This window comes from Acomys minous (assembly GCF_964271855.1).
Source record: "Acomys minous genome assembly, chromosome: 15".
NCBI classification, from domain to species: domain Eukaryota; kingdom Metazoa; phylum Chordata; class Mammalia; order Rodentia; family Muridae; genus Acomys; species Acomys minous.
The window spans coordinates 17,535,084-17,550,185 of record NC_140497.1 but is presented as its reverse complement, the minus strand read 5'-3'; the positions used below and the strand labels follow the sequence as shown (position 1 = coordinate 17,550,185).

General features: G+C 46.3%; 1 long non-coding RNA gene across 2 annotated transcripts; it reads right to left on the bottom strand.

The window, feature by feature from the left end:
• Window positions 1-6,552: 6,552 nt before the first annotated feature.
• On the bottom strand, window positions 6,553-12,088 carry LOC311584669. 2 transcript variants are annotated; one of them, XR_014774955.1, is made up of 4 exons: window positions 11,997-12,088; window positions 7,740-7,840; window positions 7,046-7,144; window positions 6,553-6,802 (listed from the first exon to the last, which is right to left on the bottom strand). It is a non-coding gene; the product is annotated as an uncharacterized lncRNA (long non-coding RNA). The 2 variants fall into 2 exon arrangements; XR_014774956.1 differs by lacking the exon at window positions 11,997-12,088 and adding an exon at window positions 10,792-11,490.
• Window positions 12,089-15,102: the final 3,014 nt, after the last annotated feature.

Below are 15,102 nucleotides of genomic sequence, written 5' to 3'. Positions count from 1 at the left end.
ACGGGAAGCAGGAAGAAGCTCTTGGCCACCGTGGCTGATTATTTTTTGTGTTTGCAGTAGCCGAGCTGCCTTCTAGGAAGAACCTCAGAGGAGGATGCAAAATAACAGCACATCAGTCTTGCAGGTGATCAGGAGCCTGTAGAAATGGAGCAGACCCTCCCTCCCCCCCCTCCTGCCCGCCCACCCCACCCCTGCCATCACTGTAGCAGATGAGCAGGTGACTCCCAAGTCTGTTATTGCCAGCCTTGGAGGTTCTGCAGCCTGAGCACCTGGCCTGCCTGGGACCTGCTGATTTAGACCAGAAGATTTTATGGTCGGAAAATGGCTTTCAAATTTGTTTGGAATTACCCAGAGCACACTTTAAACACTCAAATTGCCATCTTCATTTATTATTTTTTTTTTCATTTGCAATTTTCCTTAGTACCGTTCTACTGTCTTCCCTGGCACAGGTCTGTCTCCTCGGTGTTTGGACTCTTTCCCACTGGAAAGGCCCAGGCAGCAGCATTTCTACAGCACACACCGAGAAGCTCTGTCTAATGCTCAGAGCTGTCCCGCATTCTCTGCTACGTTACACTGTGGCCTAAGTTCAAGAGAGTTCCTCCGAAGACTTGTGTCTGCCTACAGACTCAGACTATAGCCTTATTTGGAAGCAAACGTCTTTGGGATATGTAATTAGTAGCGATGAGGGCCATCATGGCTCCAGCAGCACTAAGTCCAATTCCTAAGAAGAGGCTAAGATGGACAGAAAAGATGGCCATGGGGAGGTGGGGACAGAAGGGGTGACTCTTAGGGTCAAAGAACCCTAGGATCCAAGAGCCTTCGGGTAGAATGAGTGTATTGACACCATTTTAGCCCACAGCATCTAGACCTTTCTCCAGGTGTTGTAAGCCACCCAGCTTGTGGTGATACTGAGAGAGACACACACCCTCTGATAGCCCATGGGACCCTGCCAGCCTATTCCCGTGCTTTACAACATGCTTAAGATGAGACACCCTGAAAGTCCTCATGTCTCTTCTGAGGCAGTGTTTAAGAGCCACCCAGTGCCAGCCAGTGGCTCTTTTTTCTTCCCCCCCATTTTTCTGCTGTCCACTTCATGGCCTTCAGTTCTGCTGTCCACTTCTTATGTTTAGCTTCCTGGCCTTCAGCGAACCTGTGAGATCCAACTCCCAAGAGAAGATCCCAGCAGCACTGAACCATTTATATTGAGCTGGCTAGGTTTTCCATTATCTATTAGGCATCCGTTCTTACAGAAAACGCTACACACCTTTGGTGTCTGACCCATGCTGTAGGCTGCATACTTGCAACACGAGGAGACCTAGTGTGTGTGTTTTAAAGAGAATTCCAGTGCTTCCTCTCTCTTACCTTAACACTTCGCAAAGTTCTACATGAATACTCTGGGACCCTCCAAAAGAGATGAGACCCTGATTCCTTTCGCCTCCAGCATCTCAGCAGCTCCTGCCTCCCCCTCCTTTAATTGTGGGAGTCCTTGCCCCTGTGGGCTGTCAGAGGGTTCTGCACATTTCATACCTGACAGGACCTCTCCCAGAAACCCCGGAGGGAGACACCGTTAAAATGTTTTATGTTGGGGGAATAGCTTGGTTTCTGTGCAATAAAAACCAAAGCCATTGAACAAGCAAGCTCCTGGGTAATTACTGGGATGGAGGAGATAGCTTCCATATGCTGGTGGGTGCTGGGGCCCAGTCTGCATCTGTTCCCTTTGTTCTGTCGGAGAGCAGAGCCAGGAGGTGGGTGGGGGGTGCTGACCTCTCGATAAACCCTGAACCAGAACCCTCCTCCAGCTTCGCCAGGAGGGACAAAGGTGGCAGAGGGAGGTCAGAGGGCAGCCACATCTGGCTGGGGGTGGGGGTAGGTTTGGGGTGGGGAGGGGTGGAGACAGGGAAGGGGGCTAGGGCTGCTCACCCCTAATCAATAATCCTGCTACCAGAGATCAGAGAACCATTCATTAGCGAGCTCGTTAGGTGATTGATAGGCTTAATTTTCCTGTCAAATGTGGACTTCCCTTGTAAACATGTCAACTGGGGAAAGTTCAAGCTTGTCACTTGGATTTATGGCTGGAATAACATGTAGGTGGAAAAGAGGGCCAGCTCCCCTGCGAGCAGGCTGGCTGCTCTGAGTGTGCAGGGTAGGGGAGCCAGGTGCCTGGAAACGCCCTCCTTCCTTTTTCACGCAGCTGAGATAACAACTCTCAGCCTTGGAGATGTGGCCCAGGTGGCTCCCACTACCCCTTCCAGTCACACCGCACCCCCTCCACCCTCCTCCACCCCAGGACCTCCCTCCTGCCACAGGGCTCTCCAGGACTCAAGTTTTTGCTCCACAAGGAAACCCAGAGGGACACCCATTTATGGGGAAGGCTCCCCTATTCTGTGTCTCCTTTTTAGTTGTCCAGGGAGATAAGGGAAAAAATAGGAATGGAAAGGACACATATTGTGTGACACAAACAAGCCATCAGTTCCTCGGTGATCTGGAAAATTGCTGGTGGTGCTTGGGGGACATGTTAGAGGAGGGAGGGGTGGGCACGGAGAGAGCAGCCACTCAGAACAAATGCTGGGACAGTGGAGGGCAGCTGTAGCCAGAGCCCAAAGGGTGGTCTTGAGGGGCGCATTTGCAACAGGCTCTAGTAGATGCTCCCTGTTAAGCTGGCCAAGCACAGCCAAAGTCCCCAGATGAGCAAGAAACTCGGGCTCCGTACAAGTGAGCACTGGATAATTGAAGATCCAGGTCAAAACTCAGTCACCATTAGTGTTAGAATCACAAAGTGCTGTGGTGTGGTGAAGAGGCTTCCTAGGACTGATCATGGGATCATGGAATTGGCTTGAAGAAGTCTCACATTAGTATTAATATGCACCAGGTCTCCTGTCACGCACTTAGCTGCGGCTTGACCTCAACCACCTGAGAATAGAGACATGTGTCTTTCTTGTCCCTGCGTGTTCTGCTGTTCCTGATGGGACCTTCAGTGTCAGCAGAGTTAGCGGGAGGTCAGGACTTAGGGGGCAGATGAAACCACTAAGTTAGACCTGTTCCTAGCAACACTGATTAGTGTGTGCATGTGTGCGTGCGTCTGTGTGTGTATGTGTGTGTGTGTACTCACGTGCATACACAGAGGGGTGTTCAAGTGAGTTACAGACCTACTATGAGCCCTCTTGGCCTGCTGTAGCAAAGCAACTCATTTCTGGCTTGGAAGTACTGTGCCCTGCATTACTTGGTCCTGGAAACCTAACTGGGGTGATGACAGGATGAGGAAAGGACAGACACACATACAGAGAAGCTGGGATCCTGTGTGCTCAGACAGAGATGCATCATCAACAGCAGCATCCTGGAAACTCACTGTGCTTATTTTATCTATGTGAATTGAGGGGGCGGGTTTATTGTGCACAGCTGGATGAGGAGGCAGGTTTAGCTAATCTTTTTAGTTGGTCTCTGGAAGGAAGTAGTCATCCCGGAAGAAGAAGCTGTGCTTGTGTTAGTGCCCATATAGACCTTCAACATTCAGCCTCAACACTTGCACCCAGAGTGAAGGAAAGCTTTGCCATCCCTCTGAGGCCAACCCCGGGAAGGCTTTCCCATTCCCATGGGCAGGAGGCATTGGGGTTTCTAATATGGCCATGCTCATGTCAACAACATGTCAACATTCAGTACATCATCAGGAAAATATCACTTGGGGTTTCCTCAGTCCCCTACATGAAGGAATGTCATACTTTAAAATCTAACCTTCTGCTGTGGCATCAAACTGGTCAGGCTAAATTCTAAGGCAAGAATTGAGAAGGAAGCCGTAGCTATCCTGGTGGCTGGCTTCCCTTTATGTTTTTCTGTCTCTCTCTCTCTCTCTCTTTTTTTTTTTTTTTTTTTTTTTTTTTTTTTTTTTTTACCAGAGTTGAAAGTTTGTTTGGTTATACAAGCTGGTTATACAAGCCTCAGTATTATTGAAGAGGAACAGTTACAGACTGTGATCAAATACCTGGGGTGATGAACTTAAACGGAGGAAAGGTTTATAGTTGCCTGGCTCCATGGTTGTGTGATTCTGATAATTTGGGCCAGTGGTGAGGCAGCACATTATGGTGAGAACACGCAGGAGAGGAAGCGGGTTGCTTTATGGCAGCCTCGAAGCAAACATGAATGTCAAGAAGAGGTTGGGGGAGGGGCGATTAACATGATCCCCTTAAAGAGCACACGCAATGGCCTAACTTTCTTCCACAAGGCCCCCTGACCTCCAAAAGGTTCCAGTACCTCACAAAAGACCACAGAGTGGAGACCACATGGGCCTTCATGGGGCACGAAGCATGTGAACCTCAGCAATGACAGCAACTACAAAGCTGCCCCTTTATGAGCATTTACCATGTATCCTACAAGTGTTCCCTCTTCTAATTCCATGACACAGCCACACTCTGGCCAGACCTATACCAGTGGTTTGGGGTGGTGATCAGTGCAAGGACTGTAGTATGTGCCCTGGGACTCCGGCTGCGGACCATCGGCTACATGGCTTTAGAGAGTTCATGTTAATTGTATGAGATCGCAACGTGTCTGCTGGACTGCTCAGAACCTCATTTTTGTTCCTGTGGCTGGATCTCTCTGCACCTAGTGCAGACGTTTTCTGATATATTTTTAGGTTTTTCTTCTCTATCACGGAACCAAGCTCTGGCATCCACGGGGGTGGGGGTGGGGGTTGGAAGAGGGGAAGGGGGGCAGGGGGACAGGGGGCAGAGGCGGGGCTGAACTACTGCTGTAATGGTCCTTTGAACTGAGCTTTTGGAAAGATTGTAGGACCAACTTCAGACACAAAAGCCCCACTGAACAGAGTTGTAAGTGAGGTGTGCGTAGGGGTGGCCAACCCCCACTGGAGGCCTTTCCAGGCAGACAACAAGACCCTTAGTTTCCTTTAGCACAGTCAGGACCATTGATCCTTTGCCCAGAGAGCTCCCTGCATAGGCTGTTGCTTTCTAGCCCACAGTCATTAATTATTGTTATAGAAGTAATATACATAATTCGGTGAGCACCTACTAAGTGCAAAGGGCATGACCAGTTGTAATTTGCACATGATTTCTTTAGTCAACACAGTAACTCTGTGTTGTAGGAGCAACCATTGTTTTCTGTTTGTGGGGAAAGAAGCAGAGTCCTGGGAAGGATAAGCCAGTTTCCTGAGACTTGAAGAACATCGTTTCTCAGGCCTAGAGGCTGTGCCGGGTCTACCAACCTCAGCTCCCCACTGTTCTTAGGCACCCAGCATCCATTGCTCTCTCCACCTCCCTCATCCTTTCTAAATCACCTCAGCAACAACATGCTCCCAAAAGCAACAGTGACTCCTTCCTTCTGGCCAATGGTCATCTGGCTTTCTGACACCTGTGGTCTGGAGTGGCAAAGGCTTCTTCTGCACAGAGATGGGCATGGGCTCTGTGGCCTGTGTGTCTGTGGAGTGTGCAAGGCAGGCTTTCCCATGCATCCGTGGGCTCCCTCTTCTTGTGGGTGGTCCGGCTGGGGGTAATCAGATATGCTTCATTAACAGCTCCCCTCAGCGTGCAAGAAACATCCCGGGGCTTCCAGACTGCGATTGCCAGGGGCAATGGCCATTTCTTTTTGGTTCTTGCTGGTGTCTGGATTTGATTCTTCTCCTAAGGGTACCAGCTTCTCATCTTTCATGACCTTGCCACTTTTGGAAGCACTTCATTGTTTTAAAAATTAATTTGTGTGTGTATGCATGTGGTGTAAGTGTGTGTGTGTGTGTGTGTGTGTGTGTGTATGCGCGCGCGCGTGCATGTGCGCACGTATATCTGGAGCTCGAAGGTTGACTTTGAGTGTCTTCCTCAATTGCTCTCTACCTTTTTTGAGTCAGGCTCTCTCACCTATCTGGAGCCTGCTGACCTGACTGAACTAATTGGCTGGTGAGATCCAGGGGTCAGGCCATTTATACTTCCAGAACACTGGGGTCATAGATACATGCCACCATGCCCAGTTTTTCTTCTCTGCACGGGGGACCTGGACTCTGGTCCTCATCCTTGCATAGCAAGTACTTGACTCACATCTCTCCAGTACTGACCCTGCTCTGAGTTTTTCATTGGCACATTTAAGCAAGAAAGGGTGCCCTTGGTTTAGCAAAATGTTGTTTTTCAACCTGCCCAGCCAGCCACATCCTTGAATACCAGTAATTTCACGACAAGCAAGACTTTGATGAACTATCCCCATTTCAGAGAGACTGGGAGGCTCTTTAGGGTATATGAAGTACAATCCTTGTCTGCACTTGAATGTCCCCAGCTCTGCTGCACTGGCACCTGCTCCTGGGAGCTGGCAAGTGAGATGAATTAAAAGCCTGGAGCAAAATATTCAGTTTCATGAAATTTACTTTCTTTCTACTACTTGCTTAAAATTCTGTGGAACAATTAAATCTTAAAGGTGTCTTGAGGGTACTTTGGGCTCCTTTTCTTTCAAGTTTGTTGATTGTATTAGATATTACTCACAAAATGAGGGCTTTTTTTTCTTTTTAAACATTTAATAACAACATTTGGTTGAAACTCAGAAACAGACAGTCCATAAAGGGGCCAAGTACCTAAAGTGCAGCATGAGAAACCTCACAGCCATGGATTAACAACCTTGAAGGTGCACTTGAATTGAGGGAATTGGCTGCAGCCAGTGGAGAAAGAGATGGAGGATGGCTTGATTCTCCCGTCCTCAAGTGGTACTGCTAGTGGGTATCATTAAAAGATGCCAAGTCTTGTTGTGTGGTGGAGTACCTTCTGGGTAAATTCCTGCGCTCAACCATGTTCATAGCAGCCTTATTCGTAATAGCCAGAACCTGGAAACAACTTAAATGTCCCTTAGTCGAAGAATGGATAAGGAAACTGTGGTACATTTACATTATGGAATACTACTCAGCTATTAAAAACAAGAAAATCCTGAAATCTGTGCGCAAATGGATGGAACTAGAAATGATCATACTGAGTTAGTTAACCCAGACTCAGAAAGACTCACATGGCATATACTCACTTATAACTGGGCATTAGCCCAACAAGGATGTCCCCTGAAAGTCTTCACTTACCAGGAGATTGCCATAGATGCGGGGACCTTCTATTGGGACTCTAGGTGAGAGAAGTACAGGAGACTAGGGAAATAGAAGGATCCAGAGGGTCCGAGAAACCTACAAGAAGAACATTATGATGGGTGGATCTGGACCCAGGGGAGTCTGCTCAAGCTACTGCACCAACCAAAGACAATACATGCAATAAATATTGAACTCCTACTCAGATCTAGCCAAGGGACAGGACATTATCCACCATCATGTGGAGAGCGGGGACTGACTCTAACATGAACTCTGGTGCCCTATAGTTGACCCCTTCCCCCTGGTGGGGAGGCCTGGTGGCACTCAGAGAAAGAATAGGCAGTCTACCAAGATGAGACTTGATAGGCTGTGACCATATGGTGGGGGAGGAGGTCCCCTTCTGTCACAGACCTAGGGGAGGAGAACAGGGTGAAAGGGGAGGCGGGGGGAAGGGAGGAACGGGAAGAGACAAACAAGGGGATAAAAATTTAGATGTAATCTGAATAAATCAATAAAACATTTTAAAAATGCCAAGACAATGCAGTGAGGCTCGAGTACCTTTATCAAGACACCTGGGCAGCGGTGAGGACCCTCTCTTCCTCTGCATGTACTGAGTCTGACCGCTGCTTTAGCAGGCTGTTTGATACCTGAAGTAATCAAGTTAAGAAGAGAAAAACAATTGATCTTGGCTCACAGTTTTGGAGATGCCAGTCCACGATGGGCAGGCCCTGATGCCTTGGTTCTGGTGAGACATCATTATGGCAGGAGCACACAGCAGAGGAAGCTTCTTATCTCCTGTGAACAAACAAGGAGAAAAAGAAGTCTCGGGGACCACATCCACCTTCAGGCCAATGCCCCCAGCAATCTTACTTCCTCTAAGTAGCCTCACCTGCTAAGAACTGCGCTCCCTCCAATAGCTCTCTAAGTTGGGAACCAGTCTATTTATGAATGGGCAGTTACTGGGAGACATGCAAGATCCAACCTATAGCAACCTTTAAACACAGGCAGCAAAATTTAAATTTAATTAGCAACTTCTTTCTTCCCTTCTTTCCTTAGTCCATTCCTTCTCCCTCTCTTTGTTTATTTTACTTTTTTCCCCTAGACATGTTTTTATTTATGAGTTAGATATCCAACTCTTTAGGGAAAAAATGAGGTTTTATTACACAACCCAGGCTAACCTCAAAATCAGGATCCTGCTGCCTTAGTCTCTAGAGGAATAGGAATTCAGGCATGGGCTACCCAATTGGGCTTAATTTGCGACTTTCTGAACCACAGAGGCAAAAAGAGTGTTGTCTGGAGGGGGAGACCTGGTGGCACTCAGAGGAAGGATAGCAGGTTACCAAGAAGAGACTTGATACCCTATGAGCATATACAGGGGGAGGAAATCCCCCTCAGGAACAGTCATAGGGGAGGGGAATAAGGGGAAAATGGGAGGGAGGGAAGAATGGGAGGATACAAGGGATGGGATAACCATTGAGATGTAACAAGAATAAATTAATAAAAAAATTTTTAAAAAGTGTTGTAATTGCAGACAGTTGATAAGCAAAGGGGCTGGGAAGGCAAACAGCATAAGCTAGTATCTGTCTTCCAGTTGCTTCCTAGGTGCCAGAGTAGAGACCTGAGTCATCCCCAGTCAAAGAGGGTGATTGAGCCGGGACTACTGCTGCCTAAGCTGCTTTTTGTTATTTTTCTACAATGCAAGTTAAAAGGCATTTGAGAACAATGAACCATCAGCGCTACCTCCTGTCTATCTGGGAAGAAGGCGTCCCACTCTATTTCAGCAATGAGGTGTCACAGGAGGCTCACACACATAACCCCTGCCAAGATGGAAATGAGTGTTTTCTCAGCAAAAAGAGGAAGCAGAGTGGGCGAGGAGGTGGAGGAAGGAGAGAGACTACGCTGTGCTTTGATGGCCTTATATTTCCAAGCTCTGGGAAAGAAGAATTGGAGCTGCAGAGCTCAATATAGAGCAGCGATCTGTGGTTGGGGGAATGCGGCACATCTGCCTTTTATAGGTTTGGAATGAAAAATGTTTTTAATTAAGGAGTGGAATTGGGGCTTTTAGTCTTGCTACATGCTATGTACCTGTCAAACCTGCTGGATGGGAATTTAGCTGTGACCTCTCACCCCCCACCCCCCACCACCCCCCCACCTACATTAACCCAAGGACTCCTAGAACTCAGAAGGACTCTGAGCACTAGAAAATGCCCCTGTGCCCTGCTCAGAACAGAATGGACCCCCGTGCCGAAAACCTCCGGGCCGTTGCAACATGATTCCAGGTGACTGTCTTGGGAGCGGAAGTGAAAGGTGGTCACTGACGCTGCAAGCCAAGAAGGCTTAAGGGGCCCAACATGGCTATAATGATGATAAAAACCCAGAAACGATTTTTATTTTTAAAGTTGTAAAGCGAACTGACACCGGAACTGGTAATGTCCTGTCAACAAAACAAACCACTATGCAACTCCTGCTCTTAGGGTGACAGCTAAGCCTCAGATGCCACTAACAAGGGGCTGGGCTGGTCTTCCTGGGATTTCAAAGGAAGGAGAAGGGCTTCAGCGAGAAGCTTCTGTGGTCAGCTACCCGGTTGTGGTGGTCAGCGCTTAGCTTCTGAGCTCCTCTGTTTTCACAAGTGCCTCCAGCTCCAAGGCAAGACCACAGGAAGCAGGACTCGTTGCTTTCCAGGGAGTGGCCTGGAACTCCTCCTTTTGGATCTTCCAAGAGGAGGAGGGCAGCATGCAAGGCTTTAACATCCTCTGCATTTACACATCCTTTTTTACTGCCCTTTCTTTCTTCCCTCCTTACCCTGTAGCATCTTTTAAAAAATTTTTTTTATTAATTTATTCACATTACATCTCAATTGTTAGTCCATCCCTTATATTCTTCCATTCCTCCCTCCCTCCCGCTTCCCCCACCCCACTCCCCTCCCCTATGTCTGTGACTGAGGGGGACCTCCTCCCCCTGTATATGCTCATAGGGTATCGAGTCTCTTCTTGGTGACCTATTATTCTTCCTCTGAGTGCCACCAGGCCTCCTCATCCAACGGACATGGTCCAATATGAGGCACCAGAGTTTGTGTGAAAGTCAGATCTCCTTCTCCACTTAACGGTGGAGAATGTCCTGTCCATCAGCTAGACTGGGTAGGAGTTCGAAGTTTACTGCCTATGTTTTCCTTGGCTGGTGCCATAGTTGAGGAGGACCCCAGGGCCCAGACCCTCCTGTAGTTTTCCAGGACCCTCTGGATTCTTCTATTTCCTCATTCTCCCAGGCTTCTCACACCTAAAGTCTCAATAGGATGTCCTCCCCTCTGACCCACTTTCCTGGTAGGTAAAGTTTTTCATGGGGACATACCCCTTGGACTAGTGTCTCGATATAAGTGAGAATATACCATTTGACTCTTTTTGCTTGTGAGTGAACTCACTATGATAATTTCTCGTTCAATCCATTTGTCCACAAATTTCTGGAATTCCTTGTTTTTAATAGCTGAGTAGTATTCCATAGTGTAAATGTACCACAGTTTCTTTATCCATTCTTTTACTGAGGGACACGTAGGCTGTTTCCATGTTCTGGCTATTATGAATAAGGCAGCTATGAACATGGTTGAGCATATGTCCCTGTTGTGTGGTAGTGCATCCTCTGGGTATATTCCAAGGAGTGGAATAGCTGGGTCTTGAGGAAGCCCTATTCCCATTTTTCTGAGAAAGCACCAGATAGATTTCCAAAGTGGTTGTACTAGTTTGCATTCCCACCAGCAATGAAGGAGTGTTCCTCTCTCTCCACATCCTCACCAGCATGTGGTTTCAGTTGTTATTGATCTTAGCCATTTTGATGGGTGTAAGATGGAATCTCAGGGTTGTTTTGATTTGCATTTCTCTGATGACTAAGGAGGTCTAGCATTTCTTTAAGTGTTTCTCCGCCATTTGATATTCCTCTGTTGAGAATTCTCTGTTTAGTTCTGAGCCCCATTTCTCTATTGGGTTATTTTATTTGGTGGTGTTTAATTTCTTGAGTTCTTTATATATTTTGGATATTAGACCTTTGTCAGATGAAGAGTTGGTGGAAATCTTTTCCCAGTCTGTAGGCTGTCGCTTTGTTCTCTTGACAGTGTCACCTGCCTTACAGAAGCTTCTCAGCCTCATGAAGTCCCATTTATTAATTTGAAGATATTGAAAGAACAATTCTCAACTTCATATGGAGAAACAAAAAGCCCAGAATAGCAAAAACAATCCTATACAATAAAAGATCCTCTGGAGGAATCTCCATACTTGATCTCAAGTTGTACTATAGAGTAACAGTAATTAAAACAGCATGGTACTGGCCCAGCAATAGGCCAGTGGATCAATGGAATCGAACTGAAGACCCAGAGATGAATCCACACACATTTGGTCGCTTGAATTTTGACAAAGAAGCCAAATCCATTCAATGGGAAAACAACAGCATCTTCAACAAATGGTGCTGGTCTAACTGGATGTCTACATGTAGAAAAATGCAATTAGACTCCTATTTGTCACGATGCACAAAACTCAAGTCCATGTGGATTAAAGACCTCAACCTAAAACCACAGACATTAACCCAGTTAGAGGAAAAAGTGGGGAAGAGTCTGGAACACATAGGCACAGGAGACAACTTCCTGGACAGAACACCAACAGCCCAGGCCTTAACGTCAACAATTAATAAATGGGACCCCCTGTAGCATCTTATCTCAATCCTTGAAGATCCAATGACAGCATTATTAACACTTTCTAGGCCCAAAGTGTTGACTCTTACCCTCTTACAGGCTATAAAACCTTTTAGTGTGACCTTCATGAGATTTAAAGCAAATTCTTGAGTTAGTCTATCAAAGGTGAACCATGGTATCTCTTTCCCCCTTTCCCCTTCCTCTCTTCCTCTCCTCTTTTAGCCTTGAACAAGTCTAACCTACACACATTAGGTCTACATTCATTTCAAATGTCACCTCCATGGTGAAGTAGCCCCCTCACTAGGCAGAAACAACTGTTCTTGCATGCACTGCTCGCTCTGTGCTGTTGCATCTTCTCTCGCTTGCTGTTGCATTGTTATGTCACAACTTAGGGTCATAATGCTTGCCTTCCGTGGTCTGTCAGCCACTACAAGGCAGGAAAGCTATGATCTTCTTTGCATTTCTAGCACCTAGCACAATCCTAGCCCATTGAAGACACCTCATGATTGTTGTTAGAAGGAACTGAGTTCACAGTAGAAGAATGAAAAGAATCAGGAAGATTTGGGAAGGAAGATTTGGAGTGAAGATCATCAAATCTTTCTTTTTTAAAACACATAATCAGAACATTTAGTTGGAACTGTTTCAAAAGTTTTTGTGTGGTGTAATACAGTTTTCTTTTTGTGTGTAGTCTGTTTCCTTTTTAATTTATTCTTCTCTCATATATTACATCCCAACTATAGTTTCTCCTTTCTTCCCTCCCCCAACTCCCTTCCTCCTACCTCCACTTACTCCCAACTTACCCCACCCACCTCTGCCTCACCTCCCTTAAGAAAAGAGCAAGCCTTCCAGGGACATCGGCCATGCATGATATAACAAGCTACAATAAGACCAGGCAGGTACCATCACATCAATTTCGGACAAGGCAACCTAGTTGGAGGAAAATGGTCCCAAAGGCAGGCAGACGAGTCAGAGACAGTCCCTGTTCTCACTGTTAGGAATCCCACAAGAACACTGAGCTGTAAAACCATAACACATATGCACAGGACCCAGGTCAGACCCATACAGGCTCCCTGGTCTGTGAGCCCACTGGAGTCTTGGTCAGTTGATTCTGGTTTTGTGGTGTCCTTGACCTCACTGTCTTCTCCAATTCTGCATTCCTCTCTGCCACAGGACTCCCAAAGCTCCATTTAACATTAGACTGTGGAACTCTGCATCTGCTCCAGCCAGTTGCTAGATGAGGTAGGTCTCTGTTTGCCCCGATGATGATTCTGCTAGACTCAGATCCCAGCACATCCTGCAGGCCTGAAAAACTGTAGGTCAGAGGTTTTGTGGCTGGGTTGTCCCTCTACTTGAAGCTTTGCCTGGTAACAGAGGATGACTGGTTCAGGCTTCTGGCCCCTCCCATTACTAGGAGTATGAAGACTAATTCTTGGTTGCCTGCTATGGTTAAAGTCAAGGACAATTGTAACTTATCAACTATATCAGAAAGTTACCGTACATATTAAATTATATTGCTTTCATTTCTATTTCTGAGCTTGTTTATTTATTTTATGATAGCTACAGAAAATGATAGATTTTTTTTATCACATTTAATATTAGGTATTGCTTAATAGTCAACAGTGATAACTGCTAACACTTGTGGGACTCTTCCTATGTGTCAGGCACGCTTTAAAACACATTACGTACATTAAGTTATTTACTTGACATAGTGAACCTACAAGAAGTTAAGTGTGAGTCAGAAATGATACCATCTTGTGTGATTACAAAAAGACACTTCATAATATCCTATAACCAGATAGATGGCAGAACAATTGAGAATGTGTACTTTTAACGCAGGGCTATTGTGGATTAAGGAAAGTGTCGGCCTAATCATGGATTTTGCTTGATGACTTAAAGAGATGTTCACAATTGGGCTTGTAAGCATCAAAACTGCAGAAGAAAGGTCCATTTTCATGAGTGGGGGCTGGCACGTAAGTAGGACAGTCAGGGAGAAGTTTGGGAAAGGAGCCCAACTTTCCCATCAACTGGACTCAGTTCCTATCAAATACATCTGGTTCATAGGGGTGTTAGAGACTCCAGACTTCAAAAGTGAATGAGGTTCCATCTAACCCATGGCACTATGGTTGGATGGCTTCCTTGGGCTTTGTTTCATTGAGCCCTAGAGAGGAATCTTCTCCTTGCTGTTACCTTCAGCTAGTGGTTCTTGCTATTAAATTGAGCTAGCGAGGTTGAAGGACTCATAGATTCAAAAAGGCTCACTTTCTATTTGGGGGCCAAATTAATCTTTGGAAATGATAAGAAAACAAGACATTGCCTCAGTGCTCAGGGCATCGGGGCATTAATACGTATGTGCTTGTCAAGTGAATCACCAGATTTCTCTCTGGCCTACACTGGGGCCAGAGATAGCAATTTCCTATCTCATTATGCCAGGTTCACACCCTATTAGTGTTTATTTTGGTTAATATAATACAATTAGAGTATAATTGTATCAGCAGCTTTCAGATCATGTAAGAAAAATAAAAGTTATTGAAACACTAATGCTAATGGAAAGTGATAGAAATTGGTTAATGTGATGAAATGCTTGTATTGAGTTAGACAGGAAACTGGGGCATGGAAGAGGGTGGCTGCCTTCCTTGGGAAATCTTTAAATGCTTAGAAAGGGGTTGCCTTGTCTCTGCCGTTGCTTTCCGATGAGACTGTACTTGAACTGCTCATTGGGAAACATTTCCGCACTTGAATTTGTTCTAAAAGGTGGTCTGGATGCTGGCAATAGAAAGCAAAGACAAAGATCTCATTTTGACTCCTCTTTAAATGGCCGTGTGATAGCCCTTAGCTTTCGCTTGTAGAGCAAGGAGGGTGTATAATGCCTGTAAGGTCCCTGGCTCTGTCATTACATTTAATAGTGCTGTGATTTCCCAGAGCCTAAGCCGAGCAGTGACACATGGAACACTGTCCCCAGTTATGTCTGTCTGCCAGAAACCAGCACAAATGCCAACTCCAAAGCCTGGTGGATCCCACATCCTTTAGCATCCTGTGAGCTGCTGGGTACCATCCATGACTCACTACCTATCACTCCAGCTCTCCCTGGGCCTGGGTGGCTTGGTGGAACAGGTGAACATTTCATTTGCTTCAAGAGTTCCAAACTTGAACGATGTTGGCTTTGTCACACTTCCCAGTCTTCATCTTTTCCCCACGCCACTTGATTGACTCTGCTTTCTACCCATATGACAAGAGGGTGAGTGGAGGATGGGGGTAGGAAAAACACTCTGGTAATAAAGTCCAGGGGAAAGAAAGGAGCAGTCTAAAGTTTGTTTGGAATGTCTGAGGCTAGCCTTGTGGTATCTTCATTTCAGGCTTTCTCTTGGAAGGGTACAGTCTCCAC